The sequence below is a fragment of the Lygodium microphyllum genome, chromosome 5 (assembly GCF_053477565.2).
Source record: "Lygodium microphyllum isolate KBCC chromosome 5, Lygodium_microphyllum_v1.1.10, whole genome shotgun sequence".
NCBI lineage: Eukaryota > Viridiplantae > Streptophyta > Polypodiopsida > Schizaeales > Lygodiaceae > Lygodium > Lygodium microphyllum.
This window is the reverse complement of record NC_141139.1, coordinates 56,670,687-56,684,793: the sequence shown is the minus strand read 5'-3', so window position 1 is coordinate 56,684,793 and position 14,107 is coordinate 56,670,687.

The following is a 14,107-nucleotide window of genomic DNA, read 5'->3' as shown; positions in this document are numbered from 1 at the left end:
TGCATGGCAAAGCCTTCTTGCCCTTAGGCAAGGCAACCAGATCCCAAGTCTCATTCTCATGCAGGGAGTCTATCTCAGACTGCATAGCCCTCTCCCAGGAGTGACTGTCACCCCTGCGCATAGCCTCATCATAAGTGAAAGGCTCTCCTGCATCTGTAACCAAAACATAATGCATAGAGGGCTGAAATCTGTCAGGTGGACGTCTCTCTCTAGCAGACCGTCTCACCGCAGGCTCTGCTGCCTGTCTAACTACCTGTCCAACACCCTGGCCCTGTGGAGGAACTACTGCAGGCTGTACTACTGGCTGTGCTGGAGCTCTAGGCTCCTCCTGAAAGATCACTCTGCGGATCTCAACTACCTTCTCAGGCTGCCTGTGCATCTTGTCTTCATGGAAGACGACATCATGGCTGCGTACTATTTTCCGCGCCTGCGGATCCCATAGGCGATAGCCCATCTCTCCTGACTCACCATAGCCAAGGAATATGCATTTAATGCTCTTTGGATCCAATTTACTCCTCTTGTCCTTGGGCACATGGCAGAATGCCTCACATCCAAAGACACGGAGATGCGCATAAGAGGGTGGCTTACCAGCCCAAACTTCCTCTGCAACCTGGAAATCCAATCCACTGGAAGGCAATCAGTTTATGACATGCACTGCCGTACTAACTGCCTCAGCCCAAAAACTCTGGGGTAGGCCTGCATGGCTAAGCATAGAGCGCACACGCTCTTGAATAGTCCTGTTCATGCGCTCAGCCAAACCATTCTGGGGTGGGGTGTAAGGGGCGGTCAACTGACGCTTAATACCCCTGTCATCACAAAACTGCTCAAAAGCATGCGAGACATATTCTCCCCCATTATCTGTCCTAAGGCATTTCAGCCTATACCCAGTCTGGTTCTCAACAAGAGCAAGCCATCTCTGAAAAACTGCCAAGATATTGGACTTCTGCTTTATGGGATAAGCCCACACTTTCCTAGAAAAATCATCAATGAAGGTAACAAAGTACTTCGCGCCACCCATAGACATGCAAGGCATAGGCCCACAAACATCGGAATGCACCAATGCCAAGGGCTCACTCAGGCGTGGCCTACCCGATTTCTTATGCGTAGACCTATTCTGCTTACCATAAAGACAATGATCACACAAGTCAAAACGTGCATAGTCCAAAGGCGGAAGATACTGCAAACCAGATAACATTTTCATTCCTTTCAAAGACATATGCCCCAAACGGGCATGCCAAAGTGATACATGTGGGATAGAGCCCACTGCCAAAACATGGTCTACAGAAGACCCAGATACAACAAGAGGATAGAGGCTTCCAGCCTTGGCGCCTCTAGCAAGCACAAGTCTGCCTTTGGTAATCTTCCAGGCAGAATCCCCAAAATAGACATGAAACCCTACATCATCCAATTGTCCTGCAGACATAAGACTACGCGTAAGCGTAGGTACATGACGTACATCCCTAAGCAAAAATGAACTGCCAATGGAAAACTGCAACTGAATATCACCCATGCCCACAATGTCAAGAGACCTGTTGTCTCCAAGTCTGACTGAACCAGATATAGTGCGGTAAGAGTGGAACCACTCACGGTAAGGCATCACATGGAAGGATGCTCCTGAATCTAATAACCAGCACTGTGCATACATACTAGGTATCTCAGTCAAGTGTGAAGCATCAGAAGAACTAGCTGCAAGTATAAACTCATCACCACCATCGGACTCCTCAGTCTGCATGACATTACTTTCCTCAATCTTGACGCTGGACTTCGCAGGTACTATGCTGCGATCAGAGGACTTCTCCTGCACTTTATCTTTCCCCTTATCCTTGCGCTTCTCATTGCGCAACTCATGACACTGTGGTCTAATATGGCCCTTTTTCCCACAATGATAACAAGTGACATTAGCGTTGTGCCCACGCGACTTACTACGCGACTTTCCACGAGATTTAGACCGACCCTTCTGCGAGTCACGGCCTCGGCCATTACCACGGTCATACTTGTCATTCCTGCCTCTAACTGTCAAAGCATGACTACCATGAGAGGCATCCAAGTTTTTGCGATTCACCTCTTCCTGAAGAAGAGCACTCTCAACATCTGCCAATTTTAGAGTAGCACTAGAGGCACAAAGAGCAGTACGGAAAACATCCCATGACTCATTCAGAGTCCCAAGCAAGAAAAGAGGAGTTACTTCCTCTCCAAAGGTGATATCCTGCGAAGTCAGGTTCTTCAGTATAGCATGGAACTGGCTCAAGTGAGCAGACATAGTCACATTATCCTTCATGCGCAGATCCATAAGCTGTTTCAACCAGTACATCTGACTCGCCGGACTTTTCTTATCATAAAGATTCTTGATCTTATTCCATAGATCCCATGCACTCTGTGCTTCCTCAAATACATTATAATGTACCTGTTCAGTGAGAGACAATACAATCGTGGACTTGCATAGCTCATCAAGTTCAAGCCAGTCGTCATTGTCCATAGTTTCAGGCTGCTCCCCACTCAACCGAAGTGGCTTAATCTGAGATTTCTACACCAAGACCTGCCAAATTTGACTCTTCCAATAAGAGTAGTTGGTACCATCCAACTTTGTAATGCTAAAGATGGCACTATCATGCGAAGATGATGCCATTATGCAGGCTGGAAATGCCCAAACAGCCCAAAACTGCTTGCTGTTTTACTGCAGAAACTGCCCAAAAATGACCAAAACGGGGTCCAAAGGGCGAGCAAAGTGTGCCAAAAGTTGCTGCCCACTTAGTACTAGGTGCGGTACACCAAATCAGGATATTTCAGCATGAAAAGTACACCTTAGTCCACCAATAACTGCTTGCTGTAATAAATTGCAGGTATGCAGTCTAGAGAGCAAACTGTCCCAAAATAGGATCCAATGTCAAGCAAACAATGCTAGGTCCAAAGCCGGCATGAAACAGACATAAGCAAGGCCAATGACAGTGAAAAGAACATGAGCTCAACACCGAAGCATGTCAAAATAACATCTGCCAGTGAAAGGCACACCCCCAGACACTCTAGGCAAAGTGTTCCTGTAACTGCCAAAACCTGACACAAATAGGTGTCTGCTCAAAAAGAAAGATCCAAATATGAGACTTAGCTCATAAGCATCTTGTGAACCAAGAGTACATCAATGCATATCCGTAAAGATCGGAGTATGATTCCAAAGTCTCAATGGGTATGTAGCTGCTCAAGACATAAACTGCTCCAAATACATGTAAGTGCTCCAATAGCATGCAACTGTCAAAGGTCAAGCAAGCATGTAAAATGCTCCCACTGACACAAAAGGCGTACAAAGCAAGCTCAGAAGCTCAAACAACCCAAGAGAAAGCACCAGTGATAAGTGACCCTGTCAATGCATCAAGCGGATCCAAGAGAGCATGACATACATGAAGCACCGGTCGTATTAACCATGAAGCAATACATAAGCCCAAATAAGCTCTCGGTCAACTCAATGACATCCAAATAGCAACCAAGATCAGTGATCAAGAAAGCCGGGAATGCTCAAATACATCCAAATCCAAGCTCCAAATGTCGGTATGGCATACATGAACCAAATAGCATATGTCACGAACCAAAGCATGTAATGCAAAAGCCTAACTGTCAAGCAGAGACATGAGGCATAGGCGGTCCACGAGCATGCCAAGTCGGTCCAAATGCCAGTGAAGACGGAGCTAATGCGAAGCTCAAAAGCATCCCATAATCTCATACATATGCTCCAAGCCGTCCCCAAATGTCAGAGACATCATGCCAAAGCTCAAAGCATACATCTGGTATCGGTAGGTAAGTGCCAAAGCCTGTAAAGTACCTTCAGCCCACTGTTATTCCAGCATGTATTTACTGTTCTAAACAGTAGATTTCAGCCCCAAATTCAAGCCAAAATCATGGTCAAACCAAATGCATACATCCCCAATACATCCACGTAGGAAGTAGACCGCATACGGGCATCAAATAAGGTAACCGGAGTAGAGTATAAGCATCAAATGCCAATGCCAAGTGTGGCTGCCCTGTTTCCAGCACTGTATAACAGTAAATAACAGTCCCAAATCAGCCAATATTTTAGGCCAAAATCATGGCATAATCATGTGCATACATTCCCAAGGCACTAGGCATCATGTAGACCGCATACGGGCATCAAATAACACAACCGGAATGGAGTATAAGCAACAAATGCTAATGCCAATGGTGCTGGCCTGTTTTCAGCCTGTTATGACAGTTTATGACAGTCTTAAATCTGAAGAGATCAGCCCCGAATGATCAAGACCAATGCCCAAAGCTTGAATGACATCAAACATGAAGTCTATAGCCCTCTTGATCAAGGTAGAGAGTAAGAAGCAATGGCCAAGTGTGGAGCTGAAGTAGATGAGTGCTCACAGCCTAGAAAAAAATGATGCAATCTGCCTTGTTGGTGCTGAACTTGCTGCTGCTCCATATGGGCTGAAAAGGGGGTAATGGGGGGCTCAAGAAGGGCCTATCAAAGGCCTATGACAAGCCTCTTTGAGCCTTGATAGGTGTAAGGCACAATATGAGGGGAATAAGCTTCAAGGGTTTGAAGCCATGGCTGCCCTTGCTGTTTGCAACCTGTAGACTGAAATAAAACCCTGAAAGAATGATCAAATACCTCAGTATCAATGCCTTGAAGGTGCCTCAATAGGTTGGGAAGGTGCTCGGGAAGTCGGGGAGTGACGGGAGCTTGGGGAGATCGGATATGGCTGCCGGGATGGAGACCCAATGTGTGAAGCGAGTCGATGCGAAGGTCGGGAAGCACTGAGTCGAGCTCAAGCAAGAGAATGCCAAGCTCTGATACTAGTTGAAAGGTGAGAAGGATCGAAGCTTGCACGCGAGCTATGGCGGGAGAGCAAGAGCAAGAAAGAGAGAGACAAGAAATGGGAACTCCAACAGTCACAATATGTGACCGGGCCTTCCTTTATTCAAACTGTCACTAAAAGAATAAAGAATAAAGTGACGTGACGGGCGCCCGCCACCTGCAGTGTGTAGTGGCGGGTACTGTCAGTGTAGTAATACATGGGGCGGCACGGTGGAGGCGCCTTTACCCCCAACAATTTCATGTGTTTAATTTTTATGCAGATGCAAATCGTGATTTTTATTGGTTAATTTAAACATTGCTATATGCAAAGGTCTATCATTTTATGTAAAAATTTATGAAAACCTTATAATTTCATGTGCATCAATCCGTGCGGAATCCATTCTATTTGTCCACTTGACTCCCATGCAATCATCCCATATTTGCAATATTTCGTGCAACAATATTTCATGTACTAGGCTAGTCAATACTTCATGCAACTCATGCACTTGACTTTTCATAATCATGCACTTTAAGTATGAAATAAAAACCATGAACAATAAGCAATAAGAATAGTGCGAGGGTTAGAGGACACCATTTTTGAGGGGTGGTCAAAGTTGTCTTGCTAGGTGTCATGAGCCATCCACGGACTTTCGGTCTCATGCGTTCGCATAACCCTAAGTGTCCTTGATTTCTCAATGGCCGCGAACGAGTCTTCATGCTTGGCCTTCTGATTTCTCTTCAAGTCCTCTCTCTCCCTCATCTTCTCCTTCTTCTTCTCCTTCTCTCTTTCCCTTCCTCTTCTTCTTCTTCTTCCTCTCTTCCTCTCCTCTCTCTCTCCCTTCTTCTTCTTCTTCTCCTTCTCTCTCTCCCTTCCTCTCTTCTTCTCCTCTCTCTCTCCCTTCTTCTTGTCTCCTTCTTTCTCTCCCTTCCTCTCCTTCTTCTTCTTCTCCTTCTCTCTCTCCCTTCCTCTTCTTCTCCTTCTCTCTCTCCCTCTTCCTCTTCTTCTTCTTCTCCTTCTCTATCTCCCTCTTCTTCTTCTCCTCTTCTCTCTCTCTTCTTCTCCTTCTTCTTATCCTCTCTCTCCCTCTTCTTCTCCTTCTTTCTCTCCCTTCCTCTTCTCCTTCCTCCTTCCTCCTTCCTCCTCCTCTTCTTCTTCTTCTCTTCTTCTTCTCCTTCTCTCCTCTCTCCTTCACACTGATCACGAGGGGGGGGGGGGGGGGGGCAGGGGGTGGTGCTGACGTCATGGCCAGGGGGCGTTGTACTCCAGACGGAGGGGGGAAGCTTGCTGCCATCTGCAGACCACGAGGGGGCGCTCCCCCAATGGAGGGAGGGGGGAGGCTTTATAAGGTGGGGGGAGGGGGGATAAAGCAGCTGTCTGCCGCAATCTAGGGGGGCTGCATGCCCCCCCTTCTCTCCATTACTCACCCTCTCTCTCTCTCTCTCCCCGCCATGCAGATGGCAGGGGGAGAGAGAGGGAGGATTTTAAAAAAAATAAATTTAAGGGGGGGAGGTTCGCATGGGGAAGGCACGGGGGAAACATCGGGAATGTTACAATAGCTAGAAATGAAGAACACCATGAGAGATACAAATTTGAGCATTCATAGAGTTGATCTTATGTAGTTTTTAGTTCTTTTTTTTACATAGAATAGAATAATATAGTTTTGGACAACAATTGGCTTATACTCTATTGATGCTTATGGGGAATATTTAGAATATCAAGATGATGCATTGATGATTTGGAAAGGATTTTTGACTGATTAGAACTTGATTAGCTCAGTCATTTAAGTGTTTATTACTATAATAATAGTTTTAGTAGCAATTATACAATAGTGAGCTTCATGCTTTGAATACCTACTGTACCTATATGGTATTTCGGATATGCTACCTATTGTACCTATTGTACCTATATGGTATTTCAAAATTATGTCATAATCATATAGTGAGCATTTATGTATGAACCCAAATATGATTATGACATGCTTTTGAAACAAGGATTTGAGCTATTTTTTATGTTCTTGGGCTTTAGTTAGTTTCTTTGAGCTTTCATGCTTACTCACTTATGGGCATTGAAGCTCTGTTGGGCACTTATGCTCCAAGATGTATTCATGATATGATTGGGCTTCCCGGATGCTTTGATGTATATGTCTTGAGCTCTGCTTGCTCAATTTGCATTATGGATTCGCTTCTAGTGGGAGATACTTGTATTTACTTGGCAGATCTTGGTTCTTTAGAGATAGTGGGAGTCTCTTGCTTATATATATATATATATATATATGCTTAGTTGATATATGCATGCACTATTCTTGCAAATACTGACTCTTATGGATTAATTTGCTTTTGAGCATTTGGATACTTAGTTCCTTTCATTGTTAGTGGGTTGTCAATTGTGGATACTTAACACACATAGGTAGTATGCATCTATGTATTAAACACTTTTGTATGCTTTAATAATTGTTGGTATTTGGTTGCTACACTAGTAGTTATGTTCTATATATCTCAAATTGCTACTCAGATATCCCTAGCAATGGGAGCTTGCTTTCTTGGCTATTTTCCCAGGGTTGGATTGACATATAATAATGTCTTTATTTCATCATTGATGTAATTATAGCTTTTTAGCACTCTTTTGGAGAGCAGACTATTTGTTTTAGCACTCTATTGATTGCAATTTGTGGACTGCTATACCCTCTTTTATTCATGCCCTTTTGGATCAATTTTGGGGCTATTTTCCTAAAATTATAGAAGCCCATACTCTTATCATTTGTAGAAATTTGTAGTCGTTATGGTAGGTTCATCAATAGATAGTGCTATTTTTAGAATTGAAAATCTTGATGGCAATAACTTCCAATATTAGAAGACACAAATATGGCAAGTCTTGGTACGGAAGAGATAGGTTAAGCCATTGAAGTTAGAGGGCATAAAGTGTGAGCTTTATGATGCAAAGGATTGGAATGCATCCAACACCTTAGCACATGCTCCTATACACCAAAGTTATTTGGATATATGTGAAACCTACCTAAGTGATTCCCACAGAGAGAGAGAGAGAGAGAGAGAGAGAGAGAGAGAGAGAGAGAGAGAGAGAGAGAGAGAGAGAGAGAGAGAGAGAGAGAGAGAGAGAGAGAGAGAGAGAGAGAGAGAGAGAGAGAGAGAGAGAGAGAGAGAGAGAGAGAGAGAGAGAGAGAGTGTGTGTGTGTGTGTGTTGCATGGATTTTTTTAACACATGGTATAAACCATCTCAATAATGCATACCTATTTTTTATTCTATGCTATCACACCCAAGGAACCTTACCATGAGTGAAGTAGCATTGCAAGAGAAATGTGGTTATGATACAATGCTTCCCTCTCATGCTAGAACTTCACTTCATTTGCTTATATATATATATGGTTTCTTCACTAGTTATCCCTCTCTCTTTATTTGTGTATGTGTGTGCCTCAAAGGGATTGGGTTTTCAAGAGGGGTTAGGTTCCTATGGAGCATCTAGGGGGGTTCTAAAGGGGAACTAAATATTTGAGGTTTCCATGGTGTTAACTACAATGAGGAAAGATAGGAAAGAGGCCCAAATGTTTTTGAAAAAGAAATGTCTTTGAAATAGCTTATGCTATTATTTTGGTGAGACCTAGGCTCCTACTTATGCAAGTTGTAACAATTGATTGATATTTTGAAGTTGTTAATTGTGCTAGTCCATTTTTAGTTAAATGTAGAGGTTTAGAAGATTAAATAGAAGCCTCTATCGATGATCAACAGGAAATTTACTAGCTCAAAGCCGCTCTAAAATTCCTTCAAATTTAGGAGCCATCCTACATAACAAGGTTACTTATCACTTGACCATTTTTCCCTCTTAGGTGATCGATTCATCAAACAAAATAAACATCTACCTTGAAGAGTGCCTTGCCATGGCACAAAGAGAACCATAAACCCGGCCAAGAGAGGCTACAAATAGCTTGCTGGCCATAAAAACTTGCAAAGGAAACTCTCCTTCTCACCAAGAACCACATCTTCAAAACACATAATAAATATGTCTCTAATTCCATCCTCACTCTCACTCTCTTCTTCCATGAGAGATATGACCAGAAAGCACAAGAGAGAAAGACCAAGAATTGTGCCAAAATGAGAGAAGGAGAAATGAAGTGTGAGAGGAGAAGATAAAGGAAGAGAGAGGGTGTAAGCAGCTGAACCTCCCACCTCCTCAAATCACCCAACAAGTCTCCTCCTTTTCCTTTCTTGATATTATAAGATTGGGTTGCATACATTTTGGCTAAGGTCTAAAGGGCCTCTCATTTTAGCATGAGAAAAAAGGTGTTTGACCATCCCTTTTCCTAGCACAATATTTTATCATGTCAGTCTTTTGGACTGCACATTTTACATTGCTTCATATATGATTTTTTTACAAGAGAGTACAAAAGAAAAGTGTCAATTTGCAAAGGATGTTTCCATGTTGAGCACATTTTTGTGGCTTTATTTGCACAAATTTCCTAGTCAGAGGGTGCGAATGACTTGTTGGCCATAAAAACCTACAAGAAAATTCTATTTCTTCTTACCAAGAATCATGCTCTTGAAACACACAAGAAAAATGACACACAAGAAATCTTTCACTAATGCCATCCTCACTCTCACTCTCTTCTTCTATGAGAGATATGACAAGAAAGCACAAGAGAGAAAGACCAAGAGTTGTGCCAAAATGAGAGAGGGAGAAATGAAGCGTGAGAGGAGAAGATAAAGGGAGAGAGAGGGTGTGACCACCTCAACCTCCCACCTCCTTAAATCACCCGATGAGCCTCCTCCTTTTCCTTTCTTGATATCATAAGATTGGGTTGCATATATTTTGGCTAAGGTCTAAAGGGCCTCTCATTTTAGCATGAGAAAAAAGGTGTTTGACCATCCCTTTTCCTATCACAATATTTTATCATGTCAGTCTTTTGGATTGCACATTTTACATTGCTTCATATATGATTTTTTTATAAGAGAGTACAAAAGTAAAGTGTCAATTTTTAAAGGATGTTTTCATGTTGAGCACATTTTTGTGCCTTTATTTGCACAAATTTCTTGGTCATCATACCTCCTTCCAGAGCATTGGATATCCACCCACATTTGAGTTTCTCCACACTCTGCATAGTACTAAGGAGCATTGGGCTTGGGATCCCAATGTCTTGAGCCACCATATTCCATAACATGTCTAGTTGTTACAAGCATAGTACCATAAGATACATATTCTCATCATTCTCAAGTCCAAAAATAAATATAGTCATAGAAACATTATTTTTAATACTGTTTTTAACATATATGATGCATAGAGTCTATCCCTTCATCAATTCTCATATTCTTTCCTAAAAGTAAAATTATAATTCTAATATGTTTTAATATTTTCTAATAGTAAATTCTAGCCATATACAATTTATGAAGTAAAAGACATCCTACATGCTTTTCTAACATCTCGAGCTTCTTTCTTCAATTACATTGAAATATATATGAGCAACTACATAAGTTAATTAAGGAATTTATGAAAATTTGAGATAAAATCCAAAGATTTAGATATAATTATTTTTCTATTTACCAAACCTAGTTCTTTTCTATGGGCTAATCATTGTTGTTACATGATATGATTGCAACTTCAGGTTGCCATGTAATGACTAGTTCTTTGGATTGAATGGATTTGGGGACAACTTCGAAGTGTGCTTCAAGATTTAGTATTACCAAATCCTTCATTGTGCATGGAAGCCCATATAGCATCTTTGCATCTCTTGGAAGCCATGGAATAGACTTGGCAAAATCTAGTGAAGCTTCCACACTATGTGGAGAAGAGACAAAAGAGCTCAAAGGATTCTGGAAATGCTTCCACAAACTGACAAAAGAGAGATATGGATATGTAACTTCATTACAATCAACAAAGTGGAGTCTTGTGTAGAAGTTGTCTCCTTTCATGACATCCCTACCCCTATTTATATAGTAATTGGGGGGAGGGAAAAGGGAGAGAGAGAAAGAGAGATCACTTTCATGACATCCCTACCCCTGTTTATATAGTAATTGGGGGGAGAGGAGAAAGGAAGAGAGAGAAAGAGATCTCACTTTAAGTGTTTTAACTAACATCATTAATTATCTCAGGAATGGGCTTCATTTTTGGAACGTGACACTCTTTTCATCTCAAAAAAAAGAAAAATAATTTTCAATTTATCAGGGTTCCAAAAAAAAGAGACAACAAATGTGCAATAAGCAAGCAAGGGTACCACATTGCGATGTCCCTCCAAGGCAAAGAGACCAAGGCATAGACCTTGGCATACTTAGCAATGGGCTACAAAGACTTTAGTGGCATCATTGGTTGTGCACGAGAAGTAACCACTCACTTGTAGGAAACACTTCCTGGGAGGTCACCTATTCTAACAATATCATCACTTAAGTACACTTAACTACCAAGTGACTATTATCACGAATCAAATCATGGTGAGACTTGCTTAAGCTATTGCTCTGAACACACACATGACATGCAAGAATAAGCTCACTCAAGAACACAAAAGGAAAGACGGAGGCCAAAATGTTTCCTTGCTAGTTTTCTTCCATCTTCCTCTCTCAATATAATGTATCAAATTATAAATAAGATACAACATAAAGGAAAATGACCTACTAAATGCAACAATGCATAACTTACTATACTAGTCTAATGGGGCTATAATTATGCCAACTTACAAGGATCATAATGGCCACCGATTTGCTAAGTGTAAACATATGGATCCATCTAACCAAGCATTCCATTATCAATGTCCACATATGTTGAGCTTTCTATCTCAACACTCCCCCTCAAGCTCAATTGTATCTCTATAACTCTAAGTAAGCTTTAAAATCCTCGAAGCCTCTCTACATCCAATGCCTTCATGAAAATCTCAACTACCTAATCCCATGTGTTGACATAAACTAGGTCAATCTCACCTACAAATACCTTCTCTCTCAAAAAATGGTAATGTACCTCAATGTGTTTTGTCCTAGCATGGAAGACAAGGTTACTAGTCAACTGTAGACTACTCATGCCATCACAATGAATGACAACTAGATTATCTCCTTGCACATCCAAATCACTTGATAACTTTTGCAATTGTAGCATCTCATATACTACCATAGCAACACCTCTATATTCATCCTTTGTACTAGATAAAGCAATTACTAGTTGCTTTTATTGATCTAAGTAACTACTACACTAGCAAGAGAAAACATGAATCCACTTGTAAATCTTCTATCAAATATGCTACCAAACCAATCTGCATCTGTGTATCGAAACACTTGCACATCCTTACTTGCCTCATAAAAAGTCTGTAATGCAAGGTGTACTTCACATACCTCAATATGCATCTAAGTACATCCAAATGAGGCTTCCTAGGTACCTACATAAACTAGCTCTCACAAGTTTGGTAACATAACTCAAGTCTAGCCTTGTGATAATCATATAAAACAAACTCGCTAGTATCTTCTTAAATATAGTAGGGTCTTCTATCTCATCCCCAAAATTAGCACTCAACTTTACATTTTGCTCCCATTGCACTAAAAGAGGCTAACACACCATCATATGATACTTAGATAACATATCCAAGACATACTATCTTTGGGATAGCCATATACCATCAACATGTCTAATCACCTCAATACCAAGATAGTATCTCAACTCACCCAATCCTTTGTTTGAGGAAAGTGTGACATGTGGCATGGGAGATTCCATTTTTAATTGAGGTCCCCTTTTTGAAGGTTTTTCTAAAATCTAAAAAACTCATTCTATACCACCAAAATCATTTTTCTATAAGATAAACGTGATATGTCACACTTGCTCATCAAGTTGGTTGGGCCAATTTATGACTTTAGGGGAGCTAATGGTGTGTGACAAGCTAAGTGTTTCACCATTGGTCCATTTACCCTACTTATATTTGGTTTTATTTATTTATCAATGTATTTTTCAAAAAAATGAGAAACATCTATTCTTGTTGGATCAAAATGAGCATATAACACACAAAAAAGACAAGAAATCTCTCTATTTGTGGATTACAATGAAAGAGAAACGGCATACCACTTCCGAAGCCCCCTCATTAATGAGGAGAGAGAGAGAGAGAGAGAGAGAGAGAGAGAGAGAGAGAGAGAGAGAGAGAGAGAGAGAGAGAGAGAGAGAGAGAGAGAGAGAGAGAGAGAGAGAGAGAGAGAGAGAGAGATTTAGTAGCATGGTGTCACATGTGAAGTGATTGCCTTTGGGTGTCAAATGAAGTACTTGGGGATGACTAGCTGCCTTATTAAATATTCAATTTGAACTTCTAAGGCCTTTAGAATATATTTACAAAGTTTGAAGAATAAACATTTCTCTCATTTTGAACTCTCATGGTATGGTTATATTTCCATGGGTGAACTCCCCTCCCCCCTTTAAGTATAGGACAATGTGGCAGATCTTTCTATAGACATCCCAAAACTTATAAACATTGGGGAGAATTCAATCTATTTCTTTGAGTTTTTCTTTCACATGAATGGCAAAAGAGCCTTTATAACATTGATATACCTTAGAAATGTAGACAAAAAAAAAAAACTCCAAGTTATAACCCAACCTACTCAACTTTAAAAAAAATCACAAATATATGAATTTTTACTAATTGGAAAATATTAGCAATTAGACAAAACCGTATGGGCGATGCCTTTATTCTAGTAATGCAAAGTGCAAAAGATGTATTATTTGAACTCTTCATCTTAATTATGAGTCTAAGAAACATGTGGAGACTACTTTCATAGCCTAATAGATCATTATAGATCTCCAAATATAGTATACCAACAAAGACATTAATTAATATGGTCCCTAAAAGTTTAGAAAGGGAAGCCAAGTCAATGACAACCTTCAACCATGTTAAACATTTAGTATAAGTCAACAGCTAAGGAATTAGCATATGACATCAAATTCATTTTGTTAAAAATACTTCATCAACATCAATATGAGTTGTAAATGGTAGAAAAATCTATGATTCCATTATGAACTTGAAGATTGTTTTGGACTATGTTCCTGTGAATAGTAGTAAAGCTATGTTGATTAACATGGGTTTTGGCAAAGCTAGTGATTTATTTTAAGTTTATTAACATTTTTTTGGCTTGGAAATCTAAGTAGGGACTATGCTTGAGAATACTCTAGTATTAATTAAGAAAGAATGTCCGCTTGTGCCTTTGTTGTGTACCTTAGTCACTAAATCTTTGTTGACAAATATTACCAAGGAGAACATAGCAATGATGCATTAGCAATGATGCATTAGGGGCCAACTCTTCCATCATGTGCATAATTGTTTAATGTGTACCCA